The sequence below is a fragment of the Cricetulus griseus genome (assembly GCF_003668045.3).
Source record: "Cricetulus griseus strain 17A/GY chromosome 1 unlocalized genomic scaffold, alternate assembly CriGri-PICRH-1.0 chr1_1, whole genome shotgun sequence".
Lineage (NCBI taxonomy): Eukaryota > Metazoa > Chordata > Mammalia > Rodentia > Cricetidae > Cricetulus > Cricetulus griseus.
Window position 1 is genome coordinate 153277767 of NW_023276807.1, and position 9679 is coordinate 153287445.

Consider the following 9679-nt stretch of genomic DNA (forward strand, 5'->3'; position numbering starts at 1 on the left):
TACCCTTTTTGCTCTCCAGGGAAGGTGAGGCCTTCTATAGGGATTCTTCAGAGTCTGTCATATCCTGCCAATTTGCTTTTATTAGAAGACTTTTGTTTGTAAAGGTCTCTAATGACCCACTGTCTCTGTGATGTAAATTTTAATGTTTCCTTCATCTCTAATTTTGTTCACTTGGGGCTTCTTGCTTTCTTCTTAGTGAGTATAGTTAATAATTTTTCAACATTCTTTATGTACACAAAACTTTTTTTCATTGATATGTGTACCTTTCTGTCTCATTTATTGCTGCTCTGATTGTCACGTATTTCCTTCTACTAATGGATTTGATGTCCTCTTGCCTTTCTAGGTCCTTGGAATGATATATATCATTAGGAACTTTAACTATCTTGTGTTTCTATTTTCACTTGTTTCAAGAAGCATATTAATTTCCCTTTCGATTTCTTCAGTAAATTATCAGTTGGCAAATAGTATATTGTTAAGTCTTGGTGAATATGTGAAAGTTTTGAGGGGTTTTTTTATTCTTTAATTCTATGCATGCAAGTAATACTATACAGACTGAGCAGATTGCATTTATGTGTTTAGGAATATATGTATATACTATATGCATATGTGTGGGGTGACTATATTTTATAATAATCAAATATATTTTATGAATAACTAAAAGAGAGGAGCTCAAAGGCTCCAAAAACAAAATAATGATGTGAGGCAGATATATCAATTACTCTCATTTTATCAATGTATGTATTGAGGTATGTCCCCATATTCCACAAATATATACTATTATTATATAAATGCAAATATAGAGATCATATCAAAATATTCTTAAATATTTAACATGAAAATATTAACTGTTCTTAGTTGACAATTATGCACTATATATACAATTATCATTCTTTATCACACTAACTTACATAATAAAAATAACAATTAATACAAGTAAATTTACATATGCTAAGGTTTTATTAGCATGAATTAGAACTCAAATAATGGAATTTAAAAGTCTCCTTTTCCTTTTATTTCCACAGCCTAGTGAGAGTCAAAGAGGATCACACTCAAAAGTTTGTCCTCCGGGAACTAAAATGGTGATAACCCATACTCCTCGTCGTGGGTTTCGATGCTTTCCTATGAAACCAATTCCTCCTCCAAAAATAAAAACAACTACGACTGCTGCCCCAACCACCACCCCAACTACCACCCCAACCACTGAAGCAACCACACCAGCACCAACCACCACCCCAACCACTGAAGCAACCACACCAGCACCAACCACCACCCCAACCACTGAAGCAACCACACCAGCACCAACCACCACCCCAACCACTGAAGCAACCACACCAGCACCAACCACCACCCCAACCACTGAAGCAACCACACCAGCACCAACCACCACCCCAACCACTGAAGCAACCACACCAGCACCAACCACCACCCCAACCACTGAAGCAACCACACCAGCACCAACCACCACCCCAACCACTGAAGCAACCACACCAGCACCAACCACCACCCCAACCACTGAAGCAACCACACCAGCACCAACCACCACCCCAACCACTGAAGCAACCACACCAGCACCAACCACCACCCCAACCACTGAAGCAACCACACCAGCACCAACCACCACCCCAACCACTGAAGCAACCACACCAGCACCAACCACCACCCCAACCACTGAAGCAACCACACCAGCACCAACCACCACCCCAACCACTGAAGCAACCACACCAGCACCAACCACCACCCCAACCACTGAAGCAACCACACCAGCACCAACCACCACCCCAACCACTGAAGCAACCACACCAGCACCAACCACCACCCCAACCACTGAAGCAACCACACCAGCACCAACCACCACCCCAACCACTGAAGCAACCACACCAGCACCAACCACCACCCCAACCACTGAAGCAACCACACCAGCACCAACCACCACCCCAACCACTGAAGCAACCACACCAGCACCAACCACCACCCCAACCACTGAAGCAACCACACCAGCACCAACCACCACCCCAACCACTGAAGCAACCACACCAGCACCAACCACCACCCCAACCACTGAAGCAACCACACCAGCACCAACCACCACCCCAACCACTGAAGCAACCACACCAGCACCAACCACCACCCCAACCACTGAAGCAACCACACCAGCACCAACCACCACCCCAACCACTGAAGCAACCACACCAGCACCAACCACCACCCCAACCACTGAAGCAACCACACCAGCACCAACCACCACCCCAACCACTGAAGCAACCACACCAGCACCAACCACCACCCCAACCACTGAAGCAACCACACCAGCACCAACCACCACCCCAACCACTGAAGCAACCACACCAGCACCAACCACCACCCCAACCACTGAAGCAACCACACCAGCACCAACCACCACCCCAACCACTGAAGCAACCACACCAGCACCAACCACCACCCGTCGTACAGTAAATGCAATTCTGACATTTGCTGAAAATATTCTTAAGGCTTTCAAGCTTTTATTCAGTTGAAGATATGATATGATAGTCTCCAAACTGTTTCTGATCTCTTAGGATGCATAACCTCAATAATGATTTTGATTAAATCAACCTGATTATCTAGAAAATCAAATGAATAAAAACAGTTTGAGAAATGAAATGTATCTCTTCATGTCATGATAGCTACCATGTTACCCAGGGTTTTATCAGCTAAGGGCAACTGCTAAATAGTTTTCCTAGAAGGAATCAGGGAACTTTTGATAGAAAATACTTGTATAGCCGGGCTGTGGTGCCACACATCTTTAATTCCAGCACTTGGGAGGTAGAGGCAGGTGGATCTCTTGAGTTTGAGGCCAGCCTGGTCTACAGGAGTTGCTACAAGCAGAAGGATGATACAGTATTATTCAGTCTTATTTCACAATTTCAACCCATCAGTGTCAAGGACTGTGTGTGGATAATTAAACCAAAACACAAGACATGTTGGAATTATTGTCCTGTGAATAAACTGTTTTCTTGCTGTAGATTCCTTGCTGTAGCTTATTCCCTTCTGATACAAACTGGGGATTTATTTCCCACAGTTCATTACTATTTGGTCATATTGGGCATAATTTCCCCTGTGCATTTGGGATATATTAATAACATCAAATTTAAGGTTTTTTTCATTGATTCTTTTTTATTTTTTATTAGTTCAAATTAGGAACAAGCTTACTTCACATATCAATCCCTTCTCCCTCTCCCTCCCCTCCACCAACCCTCCCCCAACCCCCCACCAACCCGCACCTCACCCCCCTTCACTCCCCAGGCAGGGTAGGGCCCTTGACAGGGGCTCCCCAAAGTCCACCACATCATCCTGGGCCAGACCCAGGCCCTCCCCCATGTTTCCAGGCTGAGAGAGCATCCCTTCATGTGGGATGGGCTCTCAAATTCCCTTCTTACACCAGGGGAAAATACTGATCCACTAACAGGGGCCCCATAGAGTGTCGAGGCCTCCTCATTGACATCCATGTTCAGGGATCTGGATCAGTCCCCTGCTGGCCTCCCAGACAGAGGTCTGGGGTCCATGAGCTCCCCCATGTTCAGGCCAGCTGCCTCTGTGGATTTCACCAGCCTGTTCCCGACCCCTTTGATCTTGATTCCTCCCACTCTGCAACTAAGTTCCAGAGTTCAGTTCAGTGTATATCTGCTGGTATCTGGCCCTGCATCCATCAGCCACTGGATGAGGGCTCCAGGATGGCATACAAACCAGTACCATCAGTCTCACCGTAGGGGAAGGGCATTTAGGGTATCCTCTCCACCACTGCCCAGATTGTCAGTTCATGTCATCCATGTAGATCTCTGGAAATCTCCACAGTGTCAGATCTCTCCTCAGACCTACAATGGTTCCCTCTGTTATGGTATCTCTCATCCTGCTCTCCTCTATTCTTACCCCAACTCAATATTTCTGCTCCTCCATTTCCTACTCTCCCCTCCTCTACTGCTCCCCTCACTCTGCCAGCTCCCTGTCCCCTACCCTCATGCTCCAGTTAGCTCAGGAGAGCCTGGAAATTCCCATTCTCCAGGGTCCATGCATTTTTCTCTTAGAGTCCTTCTTGTTTCCTAGTTTCATTTTCTTTTTTTGCTTTTTTAATTATTTTTGTCATTTTTAAACTTGAATTACAAACAAGATTGAATTAAATGACAATCACAGTTCCCTTCTCCCTCCCTTCCTCCCCTAACACCTCCCAAACTAAAACCCTACCTATCACATATCCTTTCTTCTAATCTACACCTGATTCAACCTTTCTGCTCCCTCATGACCTCTGCATCCTTCCTCTTCTTCCCTTCTCCTTCTCGTAGCTCCTTCCACCCTCTTCCCATGCACTCGGTTTGCTCAGGGGATCCTGACCCTTTCCTCTTCTCCAGGGGACAATGTTTGTCTCTTTTAGGGTTCTCCGTGTTTACTAGTTTCTCTGGCAGTGTGGATTGTAGGCTGGTAATCCTTTCCTCTATGTCTAAAATCCACATATGAGTGAGTACATATCATGTTTGTCGTTTTGTGATTGGGTTACCTCACTCAGAATGGTTTTTTCGAGTTCCATCCATTTTCCTGCAAATTTCAAGATTCCATTGTTTTTTTCTGCTGAGTAGTACTTCATTGTGTAAATGTACCACATTTTCTCTATCCATTCTTCGGTTAGGAACATCTAGGCTGCTTCCAGTTTCTGGCTATTACAAATAGTGCTGCTATGAACATCGTTGAACAGATGTCTTTGTTGTATGAATGTGCTTCTTTGGGTATATGCCTAGGAGTGGATCTTGTGGTAGACTGATTCCCATTTTCTTGAAGAGTTGCCATACTGATTTCCAAAGTGGCTGTACAAGTTGGCACTCACACCAGCAGTGGAGAGGTGTTCCCCTTTCTCCACATCCTCTCCAGCATAAACTGATATTGGTGTTTTTGATTTTAGCCATTCTGACAGGAGTAAGATAGTATCTCAGAGTTGTTTTGATTTGCATGTCCCTGATGGCTAAGGATGTTGAAAACTTTCTTATGTGTCTTTCGGCCATTTTAGATTCCTCTATTGAGAATTGTCTATTTAGTTCTGTACCCCACTTTTTAATTGGATTGTTTGGTGTTTTGGAGACTAGCTTCTTGAGGTCTTTGTGTATTTTGGAAATCAGCCCTCTGTCAGATGTGGAGTTGGTGAGTATCATTTCCCAGTCTTTGGGCTGCCGTTTTGTCTTGCTGACTGTGTCCTTTGCCTTACAGAGATTCTTAGTTTCATGAGGTCCCATTTATCAATTGTAGATCTCAGTGTCTGTGCTACTGGTGTTATGTTCAGGAAGCAGTCTCCTGTACCAATTAATTCAAGAGTATTTCCCACTTTATCTTCTAATAGGTTCAGTGTGGCTGGGTTTATGTTGAGGTTTTTGATCCATTTTGACTTAAGTTTTGGCAGGGCGAAAGGCTTGGATCTATCTATAGTCTTCTACATGTTTGCATCCAGTTATGCCACCACCATTTGTTGAAGATGGTCTCTTTTTTCCAGCGTATATATTTGGATTGTTTGTCAAAAATCAGGTGCTCATAGGTGTGTAGGAAATATCAGGGTTTTCAACTCGATTCCAATGGTTTACCTGTCTATTTTTGTGCCAATACCAAGCTGTTTTCAGGACTATAGCTGTGTAATAGAGCTTGAAGTCAGGGATGGTGATGCCTCCAGAAGTTCCTCTATTGTACAGGGTTGTTTTGGCTATCCTAGGATTTTTGTTTCTCCATATAAAGTTGAGAATTGTTCTTTTAAGGTCTGTGTAGAATTGTGCTGGGATTTTGATGGGGGATTGCATTGAATCTGTAGATTGCTTTTAGCAAGATTGCCATTTTTATTATGTTGATCCTGCCTATCTAAGAACATGGGAGGTCTTTCCATTTTCTGGTATCTTCTTTAATTTCTTTCTTTAGAGACACAAAATTCTTATGGTACAGGTCTTTCACTTTTTTGGTTAGTGTTACCCCAAGGTATTTTATGTTTTTTATGGCAATTAAAAAGGGTGATGTTTCTCTGATTTCTGTCTCCACCAATGTGTCATCGTTATATAGTAGAGCTACAGATTTTTTTGAGTTAATCTTGTATCCTGCCACTTTGCTGAAAGTGTTTATCAGCTGTAGGAGTTCCCTGGTAGAGTTTTTCGCGTCACTTATATGGACTATCATATCATCTGCAAATAGTGAGAGTTTGACTTCTTCCTTTTCGATTTGTATTCCCTTGATCTCCTTTTGTTGTCTTATTGCTCTAGCTAGAACTTCAAGGACAACATTGAAGAGGTATGGAGAGAGTGGACAGCCTTCTCTTGTCCCTGATTTTAGAGGAATTGCATTGAGTTTCTCTCCATTTAATTTGATGTTGGCTGTTGGCTTGCTGTATATTGCTTTTATTATGTTGAGATATAGTCCTGTTATCCCTGATTTCTCCAAGACCTTTATCATGAAGATGTTTTGGACCTTGTCAAAGGCTTTTTCGGCATCTAGTGAGATGATCATGCGGTTTTTTTCTCAGTCTGTTTATGTTGTCGATTACATTGATGGATTTTCGTATGTTGAACCATCCTTGCATCCCTGGGAAGAAGCCTATTTGATCATGGTGGATGATTTCTCTGATATCTTCTTGGATTCAATTTGCCAGTATTTTATTGAGAAATTTAACATCAATGTTCATGAGGGATATTGGTCTGTAGTTCTCTTTCTTAGTTGTGTCTTTGTGTGGCTTGGGTATCAAGTTTATTGAATCCACATAAAAAGAGTTTGGCAATTACCCTTCTGCTTCTATTATGGGGAATACTTTGAGAAGAATTGGTATTAGCTGTACTTTGAATTTCTGATAGAATTCTGCACTGAAGCCTTCTGGCCCTGGGCTTTTTTTGGTTGGGAGACTTCTGATGACTGCTTCAATTTCATTGGGGGCTACAGGTCTATTTACCTTGCTTATCTGTCCAGAAAATTTTCCATTTCCTTTAGATTTTCGAATTTTGTGGCATACAGGTTTTCAAAGTATGACCTGATGGTTCTCTGGATTTCCTCAGGGTCTGTTGTTATATCCCCCTTTTCGTTTATGATTTTGTTAATTAGTGTGCTCTCTCTCTGCCTTTTGGTTAGTTTGGATAGAGGTTTGTCTATCTTGTTGATCTTCTCAAAGAACCAACTCTTTGTTTCATTGATTCTTTCTAATGTTTCCTAGTTTCTACTTTATTGATTTCAGTCTTCAGTTTGATTATTTCCTGGCATCTATTCCTCGGTGGTGAGTTTGCTTCTTTTTTCTCTAAAGCTTTCAGTTGTTCTGTCAATTCTCTAGTTGACTATTCTCCAGTTTCTTCATGTGGGCACTTACTGCTATGAACTTTCCTCTTAGCAATGCTTTCAGAATGTCCCATAAGTTTGGGTATGATGTCTCTACATTCTCAATAATTTCTAGGAAGTCATTAATTTCTTTTTTTTAATTCTTCCTGAACCCAGGAATGGTGCAATTGGGTGTTATTCAATTTCCATGAATTTGTAGGTTTTCTGCAGTTTGTATTGCTGTTGAATTCTACCTTTAAAACATGGTGGTCTGATAAGATACAGGGGGTTATTTCAATTTTTTGTATCTGTGGAGGTTTGTTTTGTTGCCAACTATGTGGTCAGTTTTAGAGAAGGTTTCATGTGGTGCTGAGAAGAAGGTATATTCTTTTGTGTTTGGATGGAATGTTCTATAGATATCTATTAAACCCAGTTGAGTCATAACTTCTGTCAGATCCTTTGTTTCTTTTTTAAGTTTCTGTCTGGTGATCCTGTCTAGTGGTGAAAGTGAGGTGTTGAAGTCTCCTACTATAAGTGTGTGGGGTTCTATGTGTGGCTTGAGCTTTAGTAATATTTCTTTTACAAATGTGGGTACCTTCGTATTTGGGGCATAGATGTTTAGGATTGAAACTTCATCTTGATGGACTTTTCCTGTGATGAGTATGAAATGTCCTTCTTCATTTCTTTTGATTGATTTTAGTTTGAAGTCTAATTTATTAGATATTAGGATTGCTACACCAGCTTGTTTCTTGGGCCCATTTCATTAGAAAATCTTTTCCCAACCCTTTACTCTGAGACGCCTGTCTTTGAAATTGGGGTGTGTTTCTTGTAAACAGCAGAAGGATGGATTCTGTCTTCGTATCCATTCTGTTAGCCTGTATTTTTTATGGGCAGGTTAAGACCTTTGACATTGAAGGATATTAATGTCCATTAATTTTTGGTTCTTGTTTGTTTTGGATTTATTGTTGGTGGTGACACTGTGTGTGGATTTTTCTCTCCTGTTTCTTTTCATGTTTGGTAAAATTGGATTATCTATTGTCTATGTTTTTGTGAGTGTAGTTATCTTCATTGGGTTGGAGTTTTCTTTCCAGAACTTTCTGTAGTGCTGGATTTCCAAGTCTGGTTTAGCCATGGAATATCTTGTTTTCTGCATCTATAGTGATTGAAAGCTTTGCTTAGTACAGTAGTCTGGGTTGGCATCCATGATCCTTTAGTGTTTGTAAGATATTGATCCAGGACCTGGCTTTCAAAGTTTCCATTGAGAAGTCGGGTGTGATTCTGATAGGTCTGCCTTTATGTTACTTGACCTTTTTCCTTTGCTGCTCTTAATATTTTCTCTTTATTTTGTAGGTTTGGTGTTTTGATTATTATGTGTCGAGGGGTCTTCTTTTTGTGGTCGAGTCTACTTGGTGTTCTGTAAGCTTCTTGTACTTTCATAGGCATATCCTTCTGTAGGTTGGGGAAGTTTTCTTCTTATGATTTTGTTGAATATGTTTTCTGTACCTTTGAGCTGTATTTCTTCACCTTCTTCTATACCTATTATTCTTAGGTTTGGCCTTTTCACAGCGTCCCATATTTCCTGGATATTTTGTGTTAGGGATTTGTTGGACTTGAGATTTTCTTTGGTAAATCACTGTATATCCTCAACTGAGATTCTCTCTTCCATCCTTGATTTCTATTGGTTATACTCATATCTTTAGTTCCCGATCGGTTTATCCAGCCTTTCTATTTCCAGTATCCCCTCGTTCTGTGTTTTCTTTATTTTCTCTATTTCAGCTTTCATGCCTGGAATTGTTTCAAGTGCTTCCTTCACTTGTTTTGGTTGTTTTATTTGGCTTTCTTTAGATTCTTTAAGAGATTTGTTTATTTCTTGAATATCTTGGTTTGTCTTTTCCTCCATTTCATGTAGTTTTTTGCTTTTTTTTTCTTCTATTTCTTTATGAGATTTTCTTGTTTCCTCTTTAAAGGTCTCTATCATCTTCCTAAGATAATTTTGAGGTCCATCTCTTCTTCCTCCTCTGTGTTGGGCTTTTCAGATCTTGCTGGTGTGGAGTCCCTAGATTCTGGTGGTGTCATATTGGTCTTTCTGTTGTTGAGTGTGTTCTTATTCTATCTTCTTCCCATCTCTTCCTGCCATGGGTGCATGTGGGGTCTCTCTAGCTCCTCTTGTCACCCTGTGGTGTGTGTGGGTCAAGACATCAATGTCTGTAGCTCTGGATGGTCTTGCCTCTCCTGGTGGTCTCCTCACTCAGTAGAGGTAGGTCCAGAGGAGAGGGAAGGAAGAGTGATGTATTTCCAGACTCAGGGAGCTCCTCCCTGTCTGGGCAGGTCCACTCTATGCAGACATAGGCCCATAGAGATTTGTGGATGGGGGACATTGGGCAGG